We start from the raw sequence: 8,962 nt of genomic DNA, 5'->3' as shown, positions 1-8,962 counted from the left end.
GAGATGACATCACATAAGCTTTCACTACCAAATGTTATGTTAACAAATGTGATGTCTGGATGTTTGCAAAGCCTCAAGGTTTTCTGTCTTTGTGTGTTCAGTCTGTGCACATGCTAGAGCTGGGTATTGCAAACTACATCATGAAAGAACAAAACAAACAAGCAAGTACGCAGTGATACTGTCATAACTGAAGTGTGCACCTGTACACATTGTAATGTCAAGTAAAACCTTTGATGTCATGGGGTCTTGATTATCCATAAAACTGAACTTAGTCTGTCTGACAATGACATTGTTCATTTTTAACTACACAATCACAACAGAGATGTGACACTGCAAATGAATACGGGCGAAAAAAGGAGGAGAATGTTAAAGTAACAGCAGTTAGGTGGTGGCTGACAGATGTCCTCATTAATTAATAAATAAAGGGATGAAGGTGCAATTCAGAATAGCAATTCAATACAGTAACTAACTCTTCCAGGAAGAGACTCCTGTTACTGTGTCTAATCTTAAAAAGGCAGCTTTAAAAATATATATATAAGATATCATGTGATGATTTTTATTTTTAGGGTGAACTATTCTTTTAAAATGCCATATTAATCATAATCATATTATTTGTTCTCACAACACAATTTAAGAAACCAAACCTGATTTACAGTTCTGTCAGGTCTTAAAGCAGTGGTTCTCAAACTTTTTTCGTCACGCCCTCCCTTAAACCTTTAAAATAATCTGGCGCTATGGTCTACCGCTTACAGAGCGCGTTGGAAATTAAATGCCTATTACCATATCTGAATTTCAGCTCCAGAGGCTTCCTTAGCGCTTAATACACAGTAAAGTTAATTTCGTTCAATCTATGACGTATAATGTTCGTTGACGACATTTTTTCCCATGACTAAGACGAGACGATAAGATGGACACCAACGTCATTAAACGATAACTGTGACTATATCAACATGCATTATTGTTGACGAAAAAGACAAGACTAAAATTTTGTTAAAAAATAAAAACGACCTAAATCACTCTTTGTTTTTGTCAAATAAAAGAGGAGACAAAATATTACAATGTTTTTAATAAGCCACTACGAGCTTTCATGCTTACAGTTGCCAGATTTCAAGAATTTAAATCCCCAATCAGAGCTTTTCTGTTAAAAGAATGCACGGATGACCTGAAAACCGACAAACAAGTAAGCTGCAGTTTAACGATCTCCAATTGAGATATTCTGCTTACATGAAAGTGTCATTCAGTCGGTCTGTGTTCTGACACGAGCCACTTGCGCTATATTTGAGATTGTAGTTGCTAAATAAATGCACGCACTTATGCATCCTCTGTGTGACAATACAAATACTTTTTTGCTGTTGTTTTAATAGAAAAACATTCATGCAATTTGGAATTTTTGGATTTCTAGGAATTTCACAGAGAGAAATTTCATTTTTGAGAGAAGTTTCTTGTATATAGGAAGTAAATCCAATTCCTAAAAAAATTGGGTTGTGGCATAATGACCATGGGAAAATGTGGGTTCCATGGCCAAACCAGTTGACAACCACTGATGTAGATGTCGTTCCCAGGCAGACAATGAAGACCGTAGGCTGGCATTATGCAAAATATATATATATATATATATATAGTACTGTGCAAAAGTCTTAGGCATGTTAATATCCCCCCCCCCCCCAAAAAAAATGGTTTTAAGTCAGTTTTTTATATCTTTTGCTGTAGTGTGTCAGTAGGAAATATCAGTTTACATTTCCAAACATTCTTTTTGCCATTAATAATCCAGTGAGATTTCTGTATGCACAAGGAGTCTGACAACAGCCAGGATGATCTGATCTCACCATCATCGAGTCCGTCTGTGATTAGAAACAGAAAAAACTGAGACAAACGAAATCCAGAAGAACTGCGGGAACGTCTCCAAGATGCTTGAAGAAACCTTCCTGCAAAGCTACAGTACTGTGAAAAGTACTGGCACTTGTGTTAAAATGCTGTAAAGTGACAATGCTTTCAAAAATAAAAATCACAAATTGAATTTATTTATGATTTAACATCTATTAGTTAATTCAAATCAATATAGCCTATGGTGTAACGACCCTTTGCGTTTAAAACGGCTTTCAGGTAGCTTTGCAGGAAGGTTTCTTCAAGCATCTTGGAGACGTTCCCGCAGTTCTTCTGGATTTAGTTTGTCTCCGTTTTTTCTGTTTCTTCATGTAATCACAGACGGACTCGATGATAGTAAGATCAGATCATAACGGCTGTTGTTGTGCATACACAAATCTCACTTGATTATTACAATAAATGGCAAAAAGAATGTTTGGAAATGTAAACTGATATTTCCTACTGACACACTACAGAAAAAGATATAAAAAACTGACTTAAAACCATTTTTTGGGGGGGCGGGTGTATTAACATGCCTAAGACTTTTGCACAGTACTGTGTGTGTGTGTGTATATATATATATATTTTTTTTTTTTTTTTTTTTTTACAACTGCACAAGTCTAGTGCGGTCTATGGACCGTTTTGGAACACCTTTTCTTTAAGATCTGCAGAAGTAAACCTGCTCAGCCAAGCAGTTCAAACCAATTTCAGACAGCCTTGTTATCAGTTTAGCTATGCCTGACATTTGGTAACCTGACCCAGGGTTTGGTATAAAATTGCCATAGCTGTGTAACCCTGCATGTCCCAGGGACAACACTCCAAAGTACGTCAGTGTGGAGCTGCATATCTGAACAGCTTTGGTTTGTAGACACTGAGACACAACATAAGATCACTTGGGGAAGTCTGACCCTAGATCGGCATCCAACCTTTGTGAGAGCCTGTATGAACTACTGGATCATGTAGTTGAGTCAGCAACAGACAGGAAAGTCTGGCTGATATTTTGACCAGTATTTACTATTTAGGAAAGGCTTGGTATGGACTCAGTGTGTATGTTAAGAGAAAGAAAAAAACAAGGAATCCACAAGACCAGAACACCATAGATTAATCATTAACCAGTGTATTGGTTTTACTTCCATTAGTGTCACTGTCATATTGATATGACTTATAAAATGTAGTGCACCCATTAATGGACAGGGAAACATTTTCACAGCCAGATTGTCTACTAGTCTATTTGTAAATAAGAAAAATTAGAATTAATATATATATATATATATATATATAATTAATAATAATAATAATAATAATAATAATAATTATTATTATTATTTATTTTTTTTATATATATATATATATATATATATATATATATATATATATATATATATATACATATACATACACACACATATATATATATATATTGCTAATTCGAAAGTAAAATGCACACGGCTGCACCGGCATTCGTAATGGCAAGGAGCAGAGCGAGAGTTTTCAATTAATTCCTATGGAAGTTGAGAAATAGGCACTTTTTAATTTTAATTTATAAGTTTCCACTTGTAACATTAAAGAGGCTATATGCAACTTTTCCCCCAAAATAAACGTAACAATAGCCTTTTTATTTGACCATGTATGACTCAAACATCTCCTGATGAGCATACTGACACCATGTCAGCTTACAGTGGGTGCACCTATAAGCCTGTATCCTATTTTTCCTATTTTCTGTCGGGTCGGATTTTTCGCGCGCTGTCTGCGGATGTGACGTCAAGCGCGTTCATGTTAAACGTTTCAGATCACTCTGCCACCACCGCTAGTCAGCAAACAAACTTCGTTTCTCAAACAATATATGTATTTGACTGTTCTTACCTCTGTAAACATAATGTTGACTTCTTTGCAGCGGATGACTTGTGAAGTGTGCACGTACGAGAGCGAGCAGAAAGGAAGAGCAGTTCCGTTTTTTGGCCACAGGTGTCAGTCGCGAGTTTAAATTTCAGAAAATCGCATGTAGCCTCTTTAACTAAGTATAATAAAATTAATGTTCATTGTTAATTTCAAAATTTACTAATAGATTTTTACATTTTAAAGTTGCATCTCTCAACAATTGTTAATGCACTATGAACTAACATAAATAATGATCAAGGTATAATTAATATATATTTTATATTTAAAAAGTACAGTACATTTTCATGGTTACAGTTTCTGTAATAAAGTTCAGCACTATATATGTGTTATGTTTGTTTTCAATCAGTAGGCCTGATTAATCGGTTGATTAATCGATTATCGGCCAGTGCGTTCCAACCTAGTTATTGTTATCAGTAAAATCCATTATCAGTCAACGTCTATTTAGCATGTTTAAATTATATAAATCATTACCACTGAGTGAACTGACGTCCACAAACTTACATCGATTATGCTTAAGTTTAACCCAAGTCAAGTAAAGGCCTTAAACCTGAAAAGTACCATTTATTTTATTGGTATCTTTTCTCTATTGTATTTATTTGTGCTATTGTTATAGTGACTATTTGACAGAAATCCTTTTTTTTTCTGAACACAGCACATACCGAAACAGTGAACCTAAAACCGTGACACAAACCAAACCATGAGTAATTTGAACCATTACATCCCTTTAAACTTATACTATTTTTGATGACAGCTCAATGACAATTTGACATTTTATAACAGTCAAACAAGTCTTTCACTAGGCTATACCTTTACATATATATATTAATTTTGTTATGGGTTGCATCGATTCAGCATACTGTTAGTCATTTGATTGATGCACCAATCTATTTTGATGTATTATTACACCCCTAGAAAAGATACCTTTTATCATGTGTCGCATTTGGTTAGGACACAGTGTTATAGTCAATCTGGCGGTTTTCAATGTATGCATATCTGTCAACATTTGTGACATCAAAATTACAATAATTATGACAATTATAATTATTTCATATAAACATGGTTTTTGTTGCAGTGTCATTTTTAGAATGAGAATGAGCTGATTTTTGTAAACATGTTTATGAATGAGAATTAATTTTAGATTTGCTCCAAATAGATTATAGTTTTCTGAAGGATTAGAACATCTTTTTTAAGAATTGGGTTAAATAAGGCATTGCGGTCTGACACGTTTTTCGAAATGCAACAGCACAAAGTCATGCTTGCATAGGTATGGGAATGTGCAATTATGTATTTGTGTAGAGTATGTTTCAGGTCTAAGTCACACACACAGTGTACACTTCATTAATCCCTTTTATGTGAATTCCCTCTCTACTCCTCCTCCTCACTGTCCACTAACACAACAGAATGACTGAAACCTAAAGCCATGTGGCATTACACTTCCTGCCAACTGAGGCAACCTGCATTAACACAATCCAATAAATGCCTGCCAATTTCACATGGTGAGAGTGAAGCAAAGCCTCACTTTGATTCAATAAGGAGAGAGGGAGAGAGAGAGAGAGAGGCATCTGCCACCCTTTTGAACTTTTTCATTTTCCAGTCTTCCCTGTCACACCCCTCTGCACTTCAAATGGAAGTAAAGATAAACACCAGACCTAAGCTGGTACACCTAGTTATGCGTAATGCTAGAAAAACACACTGGACTACATTTTCACGTGCACAGCTCAAATTCAGCACGTTTTCATTCATACGTGAGTCACTGATTGTATGTAACCTGGTTTGTGCACGGTTTTGTTAACTGAAATCACAATAGGTGATCTGATGAAAAAGAATGACTCCCGTATGACTAAAATACAAAACGTGCAGAACTGATAAACATGATCTCATTATGCTCAGGTGACACGATTAAAGAGCTAAAAGAAATCAAAAAGCAGTGCGGCGTTGTCTTACTTTGAGGAGGTGAGTGTATCTTTTGGGTGTGTTTCGCTGCAGCTGCACTGTGTTTAGGCCCTGACATGAATCCGCGCGACGCCGACGCCGAGCTTTGGCGTCGCGCGAGGCACAACGGGGCCTCGATCGATCGCCTCAGTACAACCGAATCGAAAATGCCATTTAATACACTCATTCCAGGCTTTTACCTTAACAGTGCAGCGAGTACATGTCAATGTAAAGTCAGTCTGGAGTCACACCCTTGAAAACACGACTTATTCTGCTACACGAGGAATGACAGCAAATACATGCACAGAATAAATCACTCGTGTTTAAGGAAATCAATAAATTGTTAACATGGAAGCGTTCGATTGACATATTATCATAACTAGTTGTAGCACAGCTGGGCAGGACTATTAGCATGACAGCTAGCATTATATAGCCTCTTCTTCAAAACAGTGTTTACGTTGAAATAATATAACACCACTGGCGACCTACCTGTCAGTTCACTGGCGTCGCTGCTTTAGAGGATTGGTGTGTGTGACATTGGTTATCCTCTTTAATAGATTAGATGATGGCTTTAATCTCCGTTTCAATCTTTGGGTGGTGGGGTCTTGCCGACGGCTCACTTAGCCAGTTAGCCTGCGTCCAAACTATGAATCTTTTGCCTTTTTTTTTATACACTCGACTTTATAAAATCTGGGCGCTCTCGATAAGCGTTTAAATCTATATTCTGTCGCGTATGACTTGATAAAGCTCGCGTAGCTTAAAGCTAACGACAGGTTTAACGTATTTTCACCCAGCTCAGCTCAGCGCAGCGGCACGAGCTCCAGTCCACATCCACGAGCCTCCCAGAACAGTCTGACGTCCCCGCCCCTCCTGTGAGCTCATTGGCCGAGAGCTGCTGTCGATCCATCCGGAGCTACCAATGAGAAGACGCAAGCGTTTGACTGGACTTGTCAAACTCACTCATTCGAATCTCAGGTGTTTGTGAAAGAACGTAACGGACACCTGAACGAACGCTGGTGTACAGGAACGTGAGAAGAACGAGCAGTGGTAGGACTTCCAAACGGTTTACATGTTAATACTTTTTAGCCTGTAATGAACTGACAGACATAAACAGCTTAATGAAGGATAAAAAGTGACACAGTGACATATTAAATACGTGTGTCTGAGAGGGAGGCAGACAGACAAGACGCTTGTGTTGCTCTGAGGATTAAAGGGACAGCAGGAGTTTTACAGATAAGCGTCTCCCCCACCCACTCTAATATCCCCACAAATCTGACCAACATCTGTCACACCACCTCTTTTAGACCAAATAACACAAATCTACTGCTCAGTGTACAAAACACATAAAACAAGAGCACCCTGACAGATGCCTGGGTTAGACTGTAATTTTCTGGCAAATATACAGGAAAACATCAACTCTCTGACATGCCTAGATATGGCCAAAATTACAATAAGTGTAAAAATAAAGTAGCCAACTAGAATACAGTATTATGTCTGGCAATGGGGTATGCACACCATATATCCTACATGATGTGTGTGTGACCTTTCAAACAAGTTCATCATAACAAATGCTAATCCGTCTTTCAGTAGACACTCATGTATTCCTGTAAACAGACTCTGAATTTGGGCGTTCACTCAATTTTATTTCATGATCCCTAAGTTGAACAACAGGGAACCTCGAATCAGAAATGTTGAAACATTCTGGACTCACAGATAAAGAAATTATAAATTCATTATTACTTTCAAAACCAACAAGGGAATTGAATTCCATTGTCATGCGATGAGATATTTACATGCATATGGTAACCCTGAGCTATTGTAATGCTAAGGTGAGCACAAGGGACTAGAGATGAATACTAAAGACAGACTGAATGTATCCAAGTGTGATATATTTTAATAATTGCAAATCCATTGAGGATAATCAAAATTCGATGACTAGATCGAAATGCAGATGACTAATGTTGATCACAGAATATAAAAAAATAGCAAATAAAGGGACACAATTTCACATTGACAAATAATCACATGATTTTTAAACAAGACATGAGACACAAACATATAGGACACAGATTAAAGTAAAGTGACAACAAATTGGGGTGTAAATCATCTAGTGCAGCTGCAGCATTAACCTGTTTAAACTCAAAAATGTTATTGAAATTTGAGTACATGCATTTTACTCCTTAGACCTCCCTAACACACACACACACACACACTTTATGCCCTCTTTGATTTTATGTTGGTTAAGTTAGTGAAATATTAGGTTGTCATGTACACAGATACACCCTGAAGGAACTTCCGCTTGTTCGGCTAGACCTCTATGGGCTAGACCAAGGACTACACTTTGGCCCTGTCCTAGGCCAGTTTCAGGGAGATGTGCACTCATTCAGTGCACTGAAGATGGGCCATACTTTGTAGAAAGGGTTGTTTGTGGTCATGTGTGGGGCACACCAATTGGTTCTCATGAACATCTGTCTCATCCTCGAGATCTGCATCGCCATTCAATGATCTACCTGGGCAAATGGGCCGTTACGTCCTGGTACTCCCTATCTGAGCCATCACTATCACAGTCACTTTCAATTACCTCTGTTTGCTGCACACAGCACTTGGGGGGGGTCACGTACGTCTCTAGGAGGTCCAACACATCTGATAGTTTTAAACTGTGTAAAAATAAACAATTGATAACTAGGATTCAGACACAAACAGCCAAAACCTTTGTTTTCAATTGAAACACTGTTATACTAGCGGTCACAATTGTGACAGTTAACAAATTTACACGTCTTACGAGCAAAATATATATGCTGGAGTATATATGACCCTCTAAAGAATATATGTACAAATTATGATGGTTCTATCTGTTAATTAAGGTGTTTTACATAGCCTACTACTTTTTGTAGTAGTCTGAGGAAGAAATCTTCTTCTAGATGTGCAAGCAGGAAGTAAACTGATCTGGTCATGTGACCTTTCACACTAGTCACATGACATTGATACATTTTAATCAAGACAATCTATTTTTCATTTAAAAGTTGAATTTCTTGCCCAAAGCCAATAACAACACTTTTAGAGCTTCCAAAAAGAAGAAAAACAATGTAGTCACGATTGTGACCGGTGGGATTAAACCAAGGGGGTAATCTTTCAGAAAAAACTGAAGCTTCCCCGGGCGCCGCCATTGATTAGCAGACCATCACCTGCTGTTAGCATTCCATTGACTCCCATTCATTTCGGCGTCACTTTGACAGCGAATAACTTTACATCTGAGGCGTTTAAAGAC

The 8,962-nt window shown here is 37.4% G+C and overlaps 1 protein-coding gene across 2 annotated transcripts in view; it reads right to left on the bottom strand.

Annotated features, from left to right (window-relative positions):
• zdhhc5a (zDHHC palmitoyltransferase 5a) overlaps positions 1-6,740 on the bottom strand; it is a 39,782-nt gene extending 33,042 nt beyond the window's left edge. For both annotated transcript variants that reach the window (XR_014605116.1, XM_084107009.1), the window contains exon 1: positions 6,184-6,740. The gene's annotated coding sequence lies outside the window, so the exon portion shown is untranslated. The remainder of the gene's footprint in view (positions 1-6,183) is intronic.
• Positions 6,741-8,962: the final 2,222 nt, after the last annotated feature.

The sequence above is a fragment of the Abramis brama genome (assembly GCF_963993115.1).
Source record: "Abramis brama genome assembly, chromosome: 2".
NCBI classification, from domain to species: domain Eukaryota; kingdom Metazoa; phylum Chordata; class Actinopteri; order Cypriniformes; family Leuciscidae; genus Abramis; species Abramis brama.
The sequence above is the reverse complement of the archived record's forward strand: the minus strand, read 5'-3'. Positions and strand labels throughout refer to the sequence as shown.